Source organism: Pseudophryne corroboree, chromosome 3 (genome assembly GCF_028390025.1).
Source record: "Pseudophryne corroboree isolate aPseCor3 chromosome 3, aPseCor3.hap2, whole genome shotgun sequence".
NCBI lineage: Eukaryota > Metazoa > Chordata > Amphibia > Anura > Myobatrachidae > Pseudophryne > Pseudophryne corroboree.
Genome location: NC_086446.1, coordinates 785,605,501 through 785,624,996, shown reverse-complemented (window position 1 = coordinate 785,624,996; position 19,496 = coordinate 785,605,501). Strand labels below are relative to the sequence as shown.

Here is a 19,496-nt window from a genome sequence, read left to right as displayed (position 1 = left end):
TGCTGAGGAAGTCTGCTTCCCAGTTGTCCACTCCCGGAATGAACACTGCTGACAGTGCTATCACATGATTTTCCGCCCAGCGGAGAATCCTTGCAGCTTCTGCCATTGCCCTCCTGCTTCTTGTGCCGCCATGTCTGTTTACATGGGCGACAGCCGTGATGTTGTCCGACTGGATCAATACCGGTTGACCCTGAAGCAGAGGCCTTGCTTGACTTAGGGCATTGTAAATGGCCCTTAGCTCTAGGATATTTATGTGAAGAGACGTTTCCATGCTTGACCACAAGCCCTGGAAATTTCTTCCCTGTGTGACTGCTCCCCAGCCTCTCAGGCTGGCATCCGTGGTTACCAGCATCCAATCCTGAATGCCGAATCTGCGGCCCTCTAGAAGATGAGCCTTCTGTAACCACCACAGGAGAGATACCCTTGTCCTTGGAGATAGGGTTATCCGCTGATGCATCTGAAGATGCGATCCGGACCATTTGTCCAGCAGATCCCACTGAAAAGTTCTTGCATGGAATCTTCCGAATGGAATCGCTTCGTAAGAAGCCACCATTTTTCCCAGGACTCTCGTGCACTGATGCACTGACACTTGTCCTGGTTTTAGGAGGTTCCTGACTAGCTCGGATAACTCCCTGGCCTTCTCCTCCGGGAGAAACACCTTTTTCTGGACTGTGTCCAGAATCATCCCTAGGAACAGTAGACGTGTTGTTGGAATCAGCTGTGATTTTGGGATATTTAGAATCCACCCGTGCTGACGTAGCACTACCTGAGATAGTGCTACTCCGACCTCTAACTGTTCCCTGGACCTTGCCCTTATCAGGAGATCGTCCAAGTAAGGGATAATTAATACGCCTTTTCTTCGAAGAAGAATCATCATTTCGGCCATTACCTTGGTAAAGACCCGTGGTGCCGTGGACAATCCAAACGGCAGCGTCTGAAACTGATAATGACAGTTTTGTATCACAAACCTGAGGTACCCTTGGTGAGAAGGGTAGATTGGGACATGGAGATAAGCATCCTTGATGTCTAGAGATACCATATAGTCCCCTTCTTCCAGGTTCGCTATCACTGCTCTGAGTGACTCCATCTTGAATTTGAACCTTTTTATGTAAGTGTTCAAAGATTTTAGATTTAAAATTGGTCTCACCGAGCCGTCCGGCTTCGGTACCACAAACAGCGTGGAATAATACCCCTTTCCCTGTTGTAGGAGGGGTACCTTGATTATCACCTGCTGGGAATACAGCTTGTGAATAGCTTCCAATACTGCCTCCCTGTCGGAGGGAGACGTTGGTAGAGCAGACTTCAGGAACCGGCGAGGGGGAGACGTCTCGAATTCCAATTTGTACCCCTGTGATACTACCTGCAGGATCCAGGGGTCCACTTGCGAGTGAGCCCACTACGCGCTGAAATTCTTGAGACGGCCCCCCACCGTGCCCGAGTCTGCTTGCAGAGCCCCAGCGTCATGCTGAGGACTTGGCAGAAGCGGGGGAGGGCTTCTGCTCCTGGGAAGAGGCTGCATGGTGCAGTCTTTTTCCCCTTCCTCTGCCCCGGGGCAGGAACGAGCGGCCTTTTTCCCTCTTGCCCTTATAGGGACGAAAGGACTGGGTTTGAAAAGACGGTGTCTTTTTCTGCTGAGAGGTGACCTGGGGTAAAAAGATGGATTTTCCAGCCGTTGCTGTGGCCACCAGGTCCGATAGACCGACCCCAAATAACTCCTCCCCTTTATACGGCAATACTTCCATATGTCGTTTGGAATCCGCATCACCTGACCACTGTCGCGTCCATAACGTTCTTCTGGCAGAAATGGACATCGCACTTACTCTAGATGCCAGGGTGCAAATATCCCTCTGTGCATCTCGCATATATAGTAATGCATCCTTCAAATGCTCTATAGTTAATAATATACTGTCCCTATCCAGGGTATCAATATTTTCAGTCAGGGAATCCGACCAAGCCACTCCAGCGCTGCACATCCAGGCTGAGGCGATCGCTGGTCGCAGTATAACACCGGTATGTGTGTATATACCTTTTAAGATATTTTCCAGCCTTCTATCAGCTGGTTCCTTGAGAGCGCCGTATCAGGAGACGGTAACGCCACTTGTTTTGATAAGCGTGTGAGCGCCTTATCTACCCTAGGGGGTGTTTCCCAACGTGCCCTAACCTCTGGCGGGAAAGGGTATAGTGCCAATAATTTATTAGAAATCAGCAGTTTTTTATCGGGGGAAACCCACGCTTTATCACACACCTCATTTAATTCATCTGACTCAGGAAAAACCACTGGTAGTTTTTTCACACCCCACATAATACCCTTTTTTGTGGTACTTGTAGTGTCAGAAATGTTCAATGCCTCCTTCATTGCCGTGATCATGTAACGTGTGGCCCTACTGGACATTACGTTTGTCTCGTCACCGTCGACACCGGATTCAGTATCCGTGTCAGGGTCTGTGTCGACCATCTGAGGTAACGGGCGTTTTAGCGCCCTTGACGGTGTCTGAGACGCCTGAACAGGCACTAATTGATTTGTCGGCTGTCTCATGTCGTCAACAGTTTTTTGCAAAGTGCTGACATTGTCACGTAATTCTTTAATTACTACCATCCAGTCAGGTGTCGACTCCCTAGGGGGTGACATCACTAACACAGGCAATTGCTCTGCTTCCACATCATTTTCCTCCTCATACATGTCGACACAATCGTACCGACACCCAGCACACACACAGGGAATGCTCTGATAGAGGACAGGACCCCACTAGCCCTTTGGGGAGACAGAGGGAGAGTTTGCCAGCACACACCAGAGCGCTATATATATATACAGGGATAACCTTATATAAGTGTTACTCCCTGTTATAGCTGCTGTATTTATATATTAGCTGCCAATAGTGCCCCCCTCTCTGTTTTACCCTGTTTCTGTAGTGCAGGACTGCAGGGGAGAGTCAGGGAGCCGTCCTTCCAGCGGAGCTGTGAAAGAAAATGGCGCTTGTGTGCTGAGGAGAAAGGCTCCGCCCCGTTCACGGCGGCCTTTTCTCCCGCTTTTTTCAGGAAACTGGCAGGGGATAAATGCATCCATATAGCCCAGGAGCTATATGTGATGCATTTTTTTTTAGCCATATAAGGTTTTTTATATCGTTTTTATTGCGTCTCAGGGCGCTCCCCCCCAGCGCCCTGCACCCTCAGTGACCGGAGTGTGAAGTGTGCTGAGAGCAATGGCGCACAGCTGCAGTGCTGTGCGCTACCTTATTTGAAGACAGGAACGTCTTCTGCCGCCGCTTTCTCCGGACCTCTTCGCTCTTCTGGCTCTGTAAGGGGGCCGGCGGCACGGCTCCGGGACCCATCCAGGCTGAACCTGTGATCGTCCCTCTGGAGCTAATGTCCAGTAGCCAAGAAGCCCAATCCACTCTGCAGTCAGGTGAGTTCGCTTCTTCTCCCCTTAGTCCCTCGGTGCAGTGAGCCTGTTGCCAGCAGGACTCACTGAAAATAAAAAACCTATTTAAACTTTTACTTCTAAGCAGCTCAGGAGAGCCACCTAGCTTGCACCCTTCTCGTTCGGGCACAAAAATCTAACTGAGGCTTAGAGGAGGGTCATGGGGGGAGGAGCCAGTGCACACCAGCTAGTCTAAAGCTTTTACTTTTTGTGCCCAGTCTCCTGCGGAGCCGCTATTCCCCATGGTCCTTACGGAGTTCCCAGCATCCACTAGGACGTCAGAGAAAATAAGAATTTACTTACCGATAATTCTATTTCTCGGAGTCCGTAGTGGATGCTGGGGTTCCTGAAAGGACCATGGGGAATAGCGGCTCCGCAGGAGACAGGGCACAAAAAGTAAAGCTTTAGGATCAGGTGGTGTGCACTGGCTCCTCCCCCCATGACCCTCCTCCAAGCCTCAGTTAGGATACTGTGCCCGGACGAGCGTACACAATAAGGAAGGATTTTGAATCCCGGGTAAGACTCATACCAGCCACACCAATCACACTGTACAACCTGTGATCTGAACCCAGTTAACAGTATGATAACAGCGGAGCCTCTGAAAAGATGGCTCACAACAATAATAACCCGATTTTTGTAACTATGTACAAATATTGCAGATAATCCGCACTTGGGATGGGCGCCCAGCATCCACTACGGACTCCGAGAAATAGAATTATCGGTAAGTAAATTCTTATTTTCTCTATCGTCCTAGTGGATGCTGGGGTTCCTGAAAGGACCATGGGGATAATACCAAAGCTCCCAAACGGGCGGGAGAGTGCGGATGACTCTGCAGCACCGAATGAGAGAACTCCAGGTCCTCCTTAGCCAGGGTATCAAATTTGTAGGATTTTACCAACGTGTTTGCCCCTGACTAAATAGCCGCTCGGCAAAGTTGTAAAGCCGAGACCCCTCGGGCAGCCGCCCAAGATGAGCCCACCTTCCTTGAGGAATGGGCATTTACATATTTTGGCTGTGGCAGGCCTGCCACAGAATGTGCAAGCTGAATTGCATTACACATCCAACTAGCAATAGTTTGCTTAGAAGCAAGAGCACCCAGTTTGTTGGGTGCATACAGGATAACAGCAAGTCAGTTTTCCTGACTCCAGCCGTCCTGGAACCTATATTTACAGGGCCCTGACAACATCTAGCAACCTGGAGTCCTCCAAGTCCCTAGTAGGCGCAAGGCACCAAAATAAGCTGGTTCAGGTGAAACACTGACACCACCTTAGGGAGAGAACTGGGGACGAGTCCGCAGCTCTGCCCTGTCCAAATGGACAAACAGATATGGGCTTTTTTGAGAAAAAAACCACCAATTTGACACTCGCCTGGTCCAGGCCAGGGCCAAGAGCATGGTCACTTTTCATGTGAGATGCTTCAAATCCACAGATTTGACTGGTTTTAAACCAATGTGATTTGAGGAATCCCAGAACTACGTTGAGATCCCACAGTGCCACTGGAGGCACAAAAGGGGGTTGTATATGCAATACTCCCTTGACAAACTTCTGGACTTCAGGAACTGAAGCCACTTCTTTCTGGAAGAAAATCGACAGGGCCGAAATTTGAACCTTAATGGACCCCAATTTGAGGCCCATAGACACTCCTGTTTGCAGGAAATGCAGGAATCGACCGAGTTGAAATTTCTTCGTGGGGCCTTTCTGGCCTCACACCACGCAACATATTTTTGCCACATGTGGTGATAATGTTGTGCGGTCACCTCCTTTCTGGCTTTGACCAGGGTAGGAATGACCTCTTCCGGAATGCCTTTTTCCCTTAGGATCCGGCGTTCCACCGCCATGCCGTCAAAACGCAGCTGCGGTAAGTCTTGGAACAGACATGGTACTTGCTGAAACAAGTCCCTTCTTAGCGGCAGAGGCCATAAGTCCTCTGTGAGCATCTCTTGAATTTCCGGGTACCAAGTCCTTCTTGGCCAATCCGGAGCCCTGAGTATAGTTCTTACTCCTCTACGTCTTATAATTCTCAGTACCTTAGGTATGAGAAGCAGAGGATGGAACACATACACCGACTGGTACATCCACGGTGTTACCAGAACGTCCACAGCTATTGCCTGAGGGTCTCTTAACCTGGCGCAATACCTGTCCCGTTTTTTGTTCAGACGGGACGCCATCATGTCCACCTTTGGTATTTCCCAACGGTTTACAATCATGTGGAAAACTTCCCGATGAAGTTTCCACTCTGCCGGGTGGAGGCCGTGCCTGCTGAGGAAGTCTGCTTCCCAGTTTCCATTCCCGGAATGAAACACTGCTGACAGTGCTATCACATGATTTTCCGCCCAGCGAAAAGTCCTTGCAGTTTTTGCCATTGCCCTCCTGCTTCTTGTGCCGCCCTGTCTATTTACGTGGGCGACTGCCGTGATGTTTTTCCCACTGGATCAATACCGGCTGACCTTGAAGCAGAGGTCTTGCTAAGCTTAGAGTATTATAAATTTACCCTTAGCTCCAGTATATTTATGTGGAGAAAAGTCTCCAGACTTGATCACACTCCCTGGAAATTTTTTCCTTGTGTGACTGCTCCCCAGCCTCTCGGGCTGGCCTCCGTGGTCACCAGCATCCAATCCTGAATGCCGAATCTGCGGCCCTCTAGAAGATGAGCACTCTGTAACCACCACAGGAGAGACACCCTTGTCCTTGGATATAGGGTTATCCGCTGATGCATCTGAAGATGCGATCCGGACCATTTGTCCAGCAGATCCCACTGAAAAATTCTTGCGTGAAATCTGCCGAATGGAATTGCTTCGTAGGAAGTCACCATTTTTACCAGGACCCTTGTGCAATGATGCACTGATTTTAGGAGGTTCCTGACTAGCTCGGATAACTCCTTGGCTTTCTCTTCCGGGAGAAACACCTTTTTCTGGACTGTGTCCAGAATCATCCCTAGGCACAGCAGACTTGTCGTCGGGATCAGCTGCGATTTTGGAATATTTAGAATCCACCCGTGCTGTTGTAGCAGTATCCGAGATAGTGCTACTCCGACCTCCAACTGTTCCCTGGACTTTGCCCTTATCAGGAGATCGTCCAAGTAAGGGATAATTAAGACGCCTTTTCTTCGAAGAAGAATCATCATTTCGGCCATTACCTTGGTAAAGACCCGGGGTGCCGTGGACAATCCAAACGGCAGCGTCTGAAACTGATAGTGACAGTTCTGTACCACGAACCTGAGGTACCCTTAGTGAGAAGGGCAAATTTGGGACATGGAGGTAAGCATCCCTGATGTCTCGGGACACTATATAGTCCCCTTCTTCCTGGTTCGTTATCACTGCTCTGAGTGACTCCATCTTGATTTGAACCTTTGTAAGTGTTCAAATTTTTTTAGATTTAGAATAGGTCTCACCTAGCCTTCTGGCTTCAGTACCACAATATAGTGTGGAATAATACCCCTTTTCTTGTTGTAGGAGGGGTAATTTGATTATCACCTGCTGGGAATACAGCTTGTGAATTGTTTCCCATACTGCCTCCTTGTCGGAGGGAGACCTTGGTAAACCAGACTTCAGGAGCCTGCGAAGGGGAAACGTGTGACTTAGGGTAAAAACGGTGGATTTTCCAGCAGTTGCCGTGGCCACCAGGTCCGATGGACCGACCCCAAATAACTCCTCTTCCTTTATACGGCAATACACCTTTGTGCCGTTTGGAATCTGCATCACCTGACCACTGTCGTGTCCATAAACATCTTCTGGCAGATATGGACATCGCACTTACTCTTGATGCCAGAGTGCAAATATCCCTCTGTGCATCTCGCATATATAGAAAATGCATCCTTTAAATGCTCTATAGTCAATAAAATACTGTCCCTGTCAAGGGTATCAATATTTTTAGTCAGGGAATCCGACCAAGCCACCCCAGCTCTGCACATCCAGGCTGAGGCGATCGCTGGTCGCAGTATAACACCAGTATGTGTGTATATACTTTTTATGATATTTTCCAGCCTCCTGTCAGCTGGCTCCTTGAGGACGGCCCTATCTATAGACGGTACCGCCACTTGTTTTGATAAGCGTGTGAGCGCCTTATCCACCCTAAGGGGTGTTTCCCAACGCGCCCTAACTTCTGGCGGGAAAGGGTATACCGCCCATAATTTTCTATCGGGGGGAACCCACGCATCATCACACACTTCATTTAATTTATCTGATTCAGGAAAAACTACGGTAGTTTTTTCACATCCCACATAATACCCTCTTTTGTGGTACTTGTAGTATCAGAAATATGTAACACCTCCTTCATTGCCCTTAACGTGTGGCCCTAATAAGGAATACGTTTGTTTCTTCACCGTCGACACTGGATTCAGTGTCCGTGTCTGTGTCTGTGTCGACCGACTAAAGTAAACGGGCGTTTTAAAACCCCTGACGGTGTTTTTGAGACGTCTGGACCGGTACTAATTGTTTGTCGGCCGTCTCATGTCGTCAACCGACCTTGCAGCGTGTTGACATTATCACGTAATTCCCTAAATAAGCCATCCATTCCGGTGTCGACTCCCTAGAGAGTGACATCACCATTACAGGCAATTGCTCCGCCTCCTCACCAACATCGTCCTCATACATGTCGACACACACGTACCGACACACAGCACACACACAGGGAATGCTCTGATAAAGGACAGGCCCCACTAGCCCTTTGGAGAGACAGAGGGAGAGTTTGCCAGCACACACCAAAAACGCTATAATTATATAGGGACAACCTTATATAAGTGTTTTCCCTTATAGCATCTTTTATATATTTCTTTTTTTTTTTTTATCAAGTAAATTTTTTATTGAAAATTTTTTCATTTGGTTACATAAGTGTGGTAAAAGAGAGAAAAGCAGTAAAGAAAAGAAAAGGAAGAAGGCAACAGTTCAAAACATACAATTTACAATACAATGCATTGTGCTGATCAGTAGGTATTACATTGATTTACATTGTAAATTAAAACATAAGGCTTGTGGTGCTTGAAATGAGAGGGTTGTGCTCGGAGCGCTCGGACCGGTCATTAAGACATTGTCGTCGCTACTTGCTTAGTATACGTGAGTAAAGGGGAGGTCACAATTACAAGTATAGGGTTGTGTGTGTCCACAGTATCTGCCTATCACCGGGCTACGTCAATTCCGCACTCGGCCGCACCAAAGTCCATCTATCCCACTTACGGTGAAACTTGGACACAGAGTTGCGGGATAAGTACATTAGCCTTTCATGCCCTATGACCAAGGTTACCAGGGCTCTCCACTCCGATACTCTGGGAGGGGTCTCTGCAAACCAGGAGCGTGCAATGATGACCTTGGCAAGCGTGATCAGACACAGGACATACTGATATGTGAGCAATGAATGGGTTTCTTCCAGGTCCACCCCGAAGAGGCAGGTTCTGGGATTAATTTGGGGAAGAGATGGGTCAGTAGTTAATATGTCAGACCAAACCCAAGTCCAAAATTCATAGACTTTCGGACAATTCCATAACAGATGCCAAAAACCAGCATCTGCCATCCGACATTTGGGGCATAAAGTGTCAGGTCTTAAACCAGCTCGTTGGAGAAGTAGAGGGGTTCGATAAACCCTGTGTAGGATAAAGAGATGCACCTGTTGATATCTAATGCAAGGAGTGGTAGACCTGGCGGAGCCCAGTATTTGTAGCCATTGTTCGTCTGACAGGGGGCCTATATCATCTTCCCAGCTCAGCCTAAGCGGATCTAAAGAGGCAGGTAGGGTTCTATTGTTTAGTGAGGCATATATTGTTGAAATTTTACCTGTGGAGGGTAAGCGTTGCAGCATAAGTTTAACTGGAGAAGGGGAGATGGAAGGGGCCGTTTTGAACTGGGTCTGTATGGCGTGTCTTAGTTGGAAGTATCTAAATAGGGCTGTGTTTGGGAGCTCGAATTCAGCCTGCAGTTGCGCAAATGATTTAAGATAACCATCCACATATAATTGCCCTAGGGAGGTCACCCCACTTTTTATCCAAATATTGTCTGTTGACAGCTTCTGAAGTTCCATATACGAACTATTAAACCATAAGGGTGAATCTGTTTCTAGGTCGGCCCAGTCATAGAGGTTGTGTACTTGTTTCCAGACCAACAGAGCCTGTCGCAGGATAGGAGGAAGACCCGTCACTGACATTCCCGAAAGCAAGAAAAGGAAGGGGGTGAAGGGGGGTCCAACCCAGTCTGTCAAATATCCCTGTAGGGTCGAGCCACCCACTCCTGTGATCCAGCCGGAGAGGTGCACCAGCTGTGCTGCCAGATAATACAGCCTGAGATTAGGCAGGCTCGCCCCCCCAGTGAGTTTGGTCCTACAAAGTTTTTTTATAGCTATCCTCGCCGGTTTATGACCCCAGATAAAGGAAGATATGAGACTGTCAATGTTAGCAAATATTTTTTTAGGGAGGTAGATGGGGGAGTGTTGCAGGACATATAGGTACTTAGGCTGGATGGACATCTTAAAGAGATTGATGCGTCCCAATACTGTCAGTGGTAGTGCCTTCCATGTGTGGATCTTACTTTTAAAAAGGGCTGTGATAGGGTCTATGTTCCACTTGGCATATTCTGATGCTGGCCCCGTGACCCAAACACCCAAGTATTTAAATTTCAGAGTCCATTGCAGTGAGTGTGACGTGCATATCCCCTCCGGGATATGTCCTGAAATGGGAAAAATAAAGGATTTGTCCCAGTTTATACATAAGCCAGAGTATTCCCCAAATTCATTAATTGTGTGAAGCATAGCCCGGAGTGAGGCATCTGGGTCCTTAAGGAACAGCAACATATCGTCGGCATACAGTGAAATCTTATCCACCGTGGAGCCGGCTGCCAGTCCCTGAATATTCGGGTTGTCCCTTATCATACAAGCCAGTGGTTCTATAGCCAATGCAAACAGGGCCGGGGACAACGGGCAACCCTGTCGTGTGCCCCTGGCCAAAGAGAATGAGGACGAGGTATACCCATTAACAGAGACACGGGCTGCTGGAGAGGAGTACAGTAATCGAACCCACCCGATGAACACAGGGCCCAGGCCAAACCCGTGTAATACCTGCCAAAGGTAGGACCACTCAACCGAGTCGAAGGCCTTGGCGGCGTCGAGAGACACCACCACTGCCCCCGAACCCAGCAAGCCAGCCCCCTGCAGGTGATAGAACAGCTTCCGTAGGTTTTGCATAGTGGACCTTCCCGGCATGAAGCCCGTCTGGTCCTGATGTATAATAGACCCGATGACCGCGTTCAGACGGATGGCAAGCATCTTTGCAAGAATTTTAACATCTGTGGACAGTAGTGAAATAGGGCGGTAGGAATCGGGAGCCTTGGGATCCTTCCCCGGTTTGGGCAGCACTATAATAGTGGCTTCAGACATGGACGGGGGAAGTTCACCAATTTCAAACAAGGTATTAAATAAATCTAATAAATAAGGACTGAAGTGGGAGTTAAATTTTTTATATATCTCCACTGGGAGGCCATCCCCACCAGGTGCCTTGGAAGAAGGGAGTGACGACACAGCGCACTCCACCTCCTCCAGGGTGAAAGGAGCCTCAAGTGCTTCAAGCGCCTCCCGCGATAAATTGGGCAAATTCACCCGCGAGAGGTAGGAGTGCAGTTGCTCGTCGGTGTGGGAGACTCCTGACGAGTATAGTTTGGAATAAAAAATTTTAAATACCCCTGCTATGTCTTTCCCCGAGTAGCAGAGACTGCCATCCCCATCGGCTATACACTGAACAGTGCGAGAATGGGTTTCATCCCTGGCCAGGAAAGCCAGGCAACTGCCCCCCAGTTCCGCCTGAAAGTACTGCCTGTGACTGGAGAACAGCAGCCTACGCTTGGATTTATCAAAGAGGTAATCGGCCCACTCTCCCTGTGCGTGCAGCCACGCCTCCCGATCTGACCGGGAATGTGATTCTATGTATACAGATTCCAAATCACGGCAGGCCTGTTCGAGTCTCGCTTCCTCCCTCCTGTTAAACGACTTGATGCCGGCTATTCTTTTAATAAAGGTACCTCTAATATATGCTTTGTATGCATCATGTCGGACAGTGGGGGAGGAGTCTGGGGGGTTGCAATCAAGGAAGACTTTCCAGTCCGAGAGAAGGTCGGAGCCCTCTCCCATTAAATTCAACCAAAATGGGTGCAGTTTCCACTGACTGCTGCCCCTATCGTGCGTCATAGACAGCTTTAGTAAAACCGGTGAGTGGTCCGAAATACCCCTGGACAAATATGTTAGTTCAGAAATTCTAGGCGATAATGTCGGGGAAATAAGGCACAAGTCTATCCGTGACAGTGTGTTATGGGTAGCGGAGTGACAGGAATAGTGCGCTATAGTAGGGTTTCGCACTCTCCAGATATCCATCCAGCCAAGCTCAGCAACAATTCTTGCAAAAGGGGTCGGGGCAGGGGGGAGGGAGGTGGAGTCGCGAGACTCCCGCCAGCGGTCTATAGACAAGTCCATGACGTTGTTGAAGTCACCCACACTAATAACCGGTGTGTCAGGGGATTGGGCTATAAAGTCAGCTGCCTTACGTAGAACTTCACTGTTATAGGGGGGGGGAATGTATATAGCCATGATATGATACAGTGCATGATGTATGACAGCACGTAAAAACACATAACGACCCTGAGGGTCAATGCTGCTATGCTCCAGGTGAAAGTTTACCGATTTTTTAACCAATATCGATACCCCTCTGGCGCTGGAGGAGAACGTGGAGTGGTAGGCCCACCCAACCCACGGTCTTTTAATGGCCATGACTTTACTACCATACAGATGAGTCTCAGAGAGGCATGCTATGTCAACTCTGTACTTTTGAAGTTGTTTCAGGACAAGTGAGCGTTTAATTTTATCATTTAAACCACGGACATTCCATCCCATCAGTCTAATCGTGTCCCTCCCCGTGGCGTCTGTATTAGATCCCATATCGTAGAGCGCTGTGAATGGGCACAAGGAGATAAGTCGTGGGAGACGGAAGGAGTATAGTGTGTGAGGTAGGGTACCCAGTGAATCGTATCATAATAAAACCATACTCCCTAACTTGGAAAACCCGATTAGGACTGAAAGGCCGAGGCCGAGCATACTCCAAATGTGACATCTGAAATACCATACATTTCCATAGCGTTAGAGCACCATGATCAGTTGCAGAAGGAAAAAAAAGGGAGGAAAGAATAAAGAAAAGGAAAGTAACAACAACAATAAAACATCCCATCCCGCACCCACCCTGTATGACCAATAAGCAACCTAGTGTCATACCTATACCCTAACAAAACTAAATTAAACTAGCTGGGTACAGAACAAACCAGCTGGGAGAACAGAACTGTGGGACTAGATCCCTAAGCTATCTACAGCAGGGAACTCCCGCACATAGAGCTTAGCAGGTGTAGTGGCCCGATGCTAAAAAAAGGAAAAAACCCCAGAGAGGTAAGTGACATGCATCAGCCCATAGGGGTAGAGACAATAGAAACCATACGGTTTACGCTATAATAGTTACCCACGCCAACTACATATGACCAATACGAGTTCATTCAGGAGCTGGAGGTCTGTGTTCCAGCCAGGATTCCACATCTTTCGGGTTTGAGAAAAAGTGCGTGGCGTCGTTGTATATAACCCTCAGACGAGCCGGAAACAACATCGAGTATTGGATATTCCGATCCCGGAGTTTGCGTCTGACAAGAGAGAATTGGGCACGGGATTTCTGGACTTCAATGGCAAAGTCTGGGAAAATTGAGATCGTGTGGTTGTCGAACATCAGCGGGCCCTGGAGACGAGCCAGACGAAGTATAGTGTCTCTGTCTTTAAAGTGAAGAAGACGAGCAATGAACGTTCGAGCAGGAGCGCCTGGTGGAGGAGGACGAGACGGAAGACGATGTGCTTGTTCTACCGCAAATTGTGGGCTGAAGGCTTCACGTGTAAACATCTTAATCAGCCAGTCTTCAAAGAATTTCTCCGGGGCTGTTCCCTCTGCCCTCTCAGGTAGCCCAACCAGGCGGACATTGTTCCGGCGGAGTCTGCCTTCTATATCGGATAGCTTAGCGTGAGCCGATGATAGTTGTGTGGAAAGATCGTCCATCTTAGTTTTAAGTGGATAGGTGGTGTCCTCCAGGTCCGAAATGCGGTGCTCAGTCTCACTCACTCTTTCACAAATCTTTTGGAGATCCTGACGGAGTAGAGAAACATCTATCTGGACACGTTCAATTTTATCAGAGACTCGTTGCTCTGAGGCAGCAATAGCCTGTATTATTTGCTGCGTGGAGTGCGTCGAGTCGTTTAAGGCTGGGTCCTCGCCTTCAGAGCGCGGAGATTGAGGGTTACGAGCCGCGTTGGAAGTGGATTGGGAAGAGGAGGATTCCCTCGCATATTTTTGTAATTTCGCGGCTGCACCTGTCTTCCCCATTGTAATGTCCAGTATATTGCACAGGAGGCTTGTAGAGTAGGATTACAAGTGTGGAGGAATATGGAGATTGAGCCGTAGCAGCGCACTCCCAAGTGGCCCAGACACAGGATCAATGTGATGATCACAGCTTTCACGTGTAGCGGGTAGGGGGGTCAGGGAGGTCGGTGTTTTATATAGAGATGTCAGCACGTTGTATTTAGGCAGAGGTATAGAGGCGTAAGCGTGTGCAAATTGGGGTGTAGTGCCCTGTATTACTCCCAGCATGCGCACCATCCAGGCAAGGAATTAGTGCAGGAATGGGCAGGTAGATATATGCATAGAAATGTGGATGTCGGAGTGGTATATCCTATCTAGCTTCCAGAGGGGAGTATTGTCCAGGTAGGAGAATATTGCAGGGGGCACTGCAGGGAAGGTGTACCTGCCGTGAGCCACAGGAGCTGATGATCTGCCGCTTAGCCTGTAGTGTTCTCCTGCGGTGGCTTGTGGAGTGCAGGCCGCGCCGTGTCTCCCCGCAGCGGTGAAGAAGGCCTCTCTCCAAGGTGCAGCACGTGGGACGCAGCCCGGAGTCAGCGTCGGCCCCGGAGAGCGCCGACCCGGAAGCGCCGCGGATTCCTGTGTCAGGAGAGCGAATAGCGGAGGGACAGCCGTAGGACGTCCAGGCACCGTGGCGGCAAACAGGAGGTACGCGGCCGGGGAGCGGAGAGCAGAGTGTCAGGCAGGTGTCTCGCCCCACGCTGGCAAGATGGCCGCCGCAAGCAGCTCCGAGACAGCACCCGCAGTATCTTCCGTCAAACGGCTGTTATATTGGTCCGAGGGGACCGGCAGGTAGTTCCAGCGATGCACCAGCAGTTAGGGTTGAAGTAGAGTCACTTTTTATGTAGATAGCATCGGGCTAAAACGGATTAATGTAGGAGTTTGTGCGGGAGCTTAAAAGCTATGCTCCTACTCCATGCTGTGCCAAGCCACCATCTTTTATATATTTCTAACGCCAAATTAGTGCCCCCCCTCTCTGTTTTAACCCTGTTTCTGTAGTGCAGTGCAGGGGAGAGCCTGGGAGCCTTCCCTCCAGCCTTTCTGTGAGGGAAAATGGCGCTGTGTGCTGAGGAGATAGGCCCCGCCCCTTTTTCGGCGGGCTCGTCTCCCGCTCTTTAATGGATTCTGGCAGGGGTTAAATATCTCCATATAGCCCCCGGAGGCTATATGTGAGGTATTTTTAGCCAAAAAAGGTTTTCATTTGCCTCCCAGGGCGCCCCCCTCCCAGCGCCCTGCACCCTCAGTGACTGCCGTGTGAAGTGTGCTGAGAGGAAATGGCGCACAGCTGCAGTGCTGTGCGCTACCTTAAGAAGACTGAGGAGTCTTCTGCCGCCGATTCTGGACCTCTTCTCGTTTCAGCATCTGCAAGGGGGCCGGCGGCGAGGCTCCGGTGACCATCCAGGCTGTACCTGTGATCGTCCCTCTGGAGCTAATGTCCAGTAGCCAAAGAAGCCAATCCATCCTGCACACAGGTGAGTTCACTTCTTCTCCCCTAAGTCCCTCGTTGCAGTGATCCTGTTGCCAGCAGGACTCACTGTAAAATAAAAAACCTAAACTAAACTTTTCTAAGCAGCTCTTTAGGAGAGCCACCTAGATTGCACCCTTCTCGGCCGGGCACAAAAATCTAACTGAGGCTTGGAGGAGGGTCATGGGGGGAGGAGCCAGTGCACACCACCTGATCCTAAAGCTTTACTTTTTGTGCCCTGTCTCCTGCGGAGCCGCTATTCCCCATGGTCCTTTCAGGAACCCCAGCATCCACTAGGACGATAGAGAAAGGGGTATTACAATATCTGTAAAGGTTCCACACTACACCTATAAATGTAACACGATCCGTCCTGTGCATGTTTAAAGGTCTTATCAGTAGTTACTTTAATGCTAATTTTGTACTATAAATCTTTAGCAGTTTTGCAACGTTGTTGCATCACTTACAGTAGGTAGATCAACTCTAGTCTCTATAGTCAGGCCACACCCCCTCTGCAGACTGACCGCACCCCTAAACATGGGCCCCTACCACTGCATTCCCCCGGTGGGTCCTACATGCCCCAGTCCGACACTGCAGACGGTTAAATCAACATAACTGAGGTACCAATTAAGTCACCTGTGTTCAAGCCTGGATATCACTAAAACCAGGCTTGAACACTGTTAGTGTGCCTTGAGGACCGAGGTTGGGAATGCCTGCCCTGTAGCATAATTGTGTAAGGTCTGTCCAATCTGCAATATGGGCATGCAGTGGTAGCTGGTGCGCATGCGACCCTTCCGACAGCTCCAACTTGCGAGGGGGGTGGGAGGGACCTAGTGCCGCAGAACTGGAACTGGGATGTGGTCATTTTGGGAGTGGGATTCAGCGCTGTGTGTGGGGTAGGAAGTGGCGTTGTGCGAGTAGGGCTGGTTGCGAACAGGACGGAGCAGAGCGCAGAAGATGGACAGGGTAATCAGCAGTCAGAGCAGGGGGGCAGCAGAACGGGTCTCTTCACTAGTATACCGATGTGGACAAATTTGATGGTACACTTGCAGCTCATTAAAACAATGCTTCATTCTTCCTGAAAAGTTATTCAATTAAAAGCTAATACAGTGCAATGACATTGTCATTATGGGGTATTGGCCCTCATTCCGAGTTGTTCGCTCTGTAATTTTCTTCGCATCGCAGCGATTTTCCGCTAATTGCGCATGCGCAATGTTCGCACTGCGACTGCGCCAAGTAAATTTGCTAAGAAGTTTGGTATTTTACTCACGGCATTACAAGGTTTTTTCTTCGTTCTGGTGATCGTAATGTGATTGACAGGAAGTGGGTGTTTCTTGGCGGAAACTGGCCGTTTTATGGGTGTGTGTGAAAAAACGCTGCCGTTTCTGGGAAAAACGCGGGAGTGGCTGGAGAAACGGGGGAGTGTCTGGGCGAACGCTGGGTGTGTTTGTGACGTCAAACCAGGAACGAAACTGACTGAACTGATCGCAGTGGCAGAGTAAGTGTCGAGCTACTCAGAAACTGCTACGAATTTTCTATTCGCAATTTAGAGAATCTTTCGTTTGCAATTTTGCTAAGCTAAGATTCACTCCCAGTAGGCAGCGGCTTAGCGTGTGCAATGCTGCTAAAAGCAGCTTGCGAGCGAACAACTCGGAATGACCACCATTGTGTGTAGAATTTTGAGGGAAATAATACATTTATTCCATTTGGAATAAGGCTGTTACATAACAAAATGTGGAAAAAGTGAAGCGCTGTGAATACTTTCTGGATGCACTTCATCTCATGTATGCATGTATGATGTTACTATTTCACAGAATAAAGCAAAGAAACTGTGAAAACAGGTAAATTATTGGTTATTCTCCCAAAATATTCTAAAATGACCTGGACAGATCTGTTGGTACACCTTGATCTTTCAGCCTTTACGTGTAACATGCTTGTCTGTAATTATCTTGCTGATCTCCTCAGCATCTCTCTCCTTGTTTTCTCTAGTTAATGTCCAGCGTGGTACACACAATGATACCAAACAGCAGAGTGACTACTTATCTACAATTAAAAAGGCTGATAGACTAATCAGATTGAAGACATGTGTGAAGCTAATGCAAGAATGAATTTAGCTTGAAATAACATTATAATATAATTATTTATGAATTTTTCCAAAGGGTACCAACAAATCTGTCCAGACCATTTAAGAATAACCTTGGAGAATGTGCAATAATTTATCTATTTTCAAAGTTTCTTTGCTTTAGCCCAGTAGTTCCCAAATCCAGTACTCAACGCACCCTAACAGTTTAGGTTTTAATACTATCCATGGTTCAGCATAGACCAGGCATTCCCAACCACGGTCCTCAAGGCACACCAACAGTGCAGGTTTTAGTGATATCCAGGCTTCAGCACAGGTGACTTAATTAGTAGCTCAGTTATTTTGATTTAACCATCTGTGCTGCAGCCTGGATATCACTAAAACCTGCACTGTTGGTGTGCCTTGAGGACCGTGGTTGGGAATGCCTGGCATAGACGGTTGAATTAAATTGACTGAGGTACTAATTAAGTCACCTGTGTGCAAGCCGGGATATCCTTAAAACCTGGACTTTTAGGATGCCTAGAGGACTTTGTTTGTGGACCTCTGCTTTAGTCTCTGACATACCAAAGACATACTGGTATATAAGACAAAAGCTTTCATTTAATCACTTTTCAGGAGGAACAACACATTGGGGGTCATTCCGAGTTGTTCGCTCGTTATTTTTTTGTCGCAACGGAGCGAATAGTCGCTAATGCGCATGCGCAATGTCCGCAGTGCGACTGCGCCAAGTAAATTTGCTATGCAGTTAGGAATTTTACTCACGGCATTACAAGGTTTTTTCTTCGTTCTGGTGATCGTAATGTGATTGACAGGAAGTGGGTGTTTCTGGGCGGAAACTGGCCATTTTATGGGTGTGTGCGAAAAAACGCTACCGTTTCTGGGAAAAACGCGGGAGTGGCTGGAGAAACGGAGGAGTGTCTGGACGAACGCTGGGTGTGTTTGTGACGTCAAACCAGGAACGAAACTGACTGAACTGATCGCAGTGGCAGAGTAAGTCCCGAGCTACTCAGAAACTGCACAGAGAAGTCTATTCGCAATTCTGCTAATCTTTCGTTCGCAATTTTGATAAGCTAAGATTCACTCCCAGTAGGCGGCGGCTTAGCGTGTGCAAAGCTGCTAAAAGCATCTTGCGAGCGAACAACTCGGAATGACCCCCATTGTTATAATGAGCTCTAAGGGTACCAACAAATCTGTCTGTACTTCTCTGTATGTAACATTTATACACAAAACCTAGTAACACCATCATATACGCCATAGTGCTACCACATTTATTCATAATGATGCCTCCATGTAGACTTATATTACTAATAACAGATCATATTTGTGTGGAGTAACAGCTACGTTGTTCACATAAAAATGAAGTTTTCGCATACAGTATATGTATAATTATTTAAATAGCTTAACCAAAAATAAATAAACAATCACTGACCTGTCTTTGGTTTATTGGCTCATAACAAAAGCACTGTATTCATACTAAAAGAAAATGAAATAGGTTAATTTGTAAGTTTAATATGTGGTAAGACATAACTAATAACTGACAAGTCATGCAATGTTTAGTACAGCGCTGATCATACTTCCCACAGCTTCCACATAACACCTGCTGATAAACACACACTAGAACTGATTCTGAGTCGTACGTAAACTGCAATGCAGATGTAACTTAGCAATTGGGCAAAACCATGGCCCTCATTCCGAGTTGTTCGCTCGCAAGCTGCTTTTAGCAGCATTGCACACGCTAAGCCGCCGCCCTCTGGGAGTGAATCTTAGCATAGCAAAATTGCGAACGAAAGATTCTCAAAATTGCGAATAGAAATTTCTTAGCAGTTTCTGAGTAGCTCGGGACTTACTCTGCCACTGCGATCAGTTCAGTTCTTGTCGTTCCTGGTTTGACGTCACAAACACACCCAGCGTTCGCCCAGACACTCCCCTGTTTCTCCAGCCACTCCCGCGTTTTTCCCAGAAACGGCAGCGTTTTTTCACACACTCCCATAAAACGGCCAGTTTCCGCCCAGAAACACCCACTTCCTGTCAATCACACTACGATCACCAGAACGACGAAAAAACCTTGTAATGCCGTGAGTAAAATACCAAACTTCTTAGCAAATTTACTTGTCGCAGTCGCAGTGCGA

The 19,496-nt window shown here is 48.2% G+C and overlaps 1 long non-coding RNA gene across 2 annotated transcripts in view; it reads right to left on the bottom strand.

Moving 5' to 3' along the window:
* Positions 1-19,496, bottom strand: part of LOC135056890 (uncharacterized) — a 93,244-nt gene that overhangs the window by 57,023 nt on the left and 16,725 nt on the right. For both annotated transcript variants that reach the window (XR_010244093.1, XR_010244094.1), the window contains exon 2: positions 18,797-18,840. This is a non-coding gene — a long non-coding RNA (uncharacterized LOC135056890). The remainder of the gene's footprint in view (positions 1-18,796; positions 18,841-19,496) is intronic.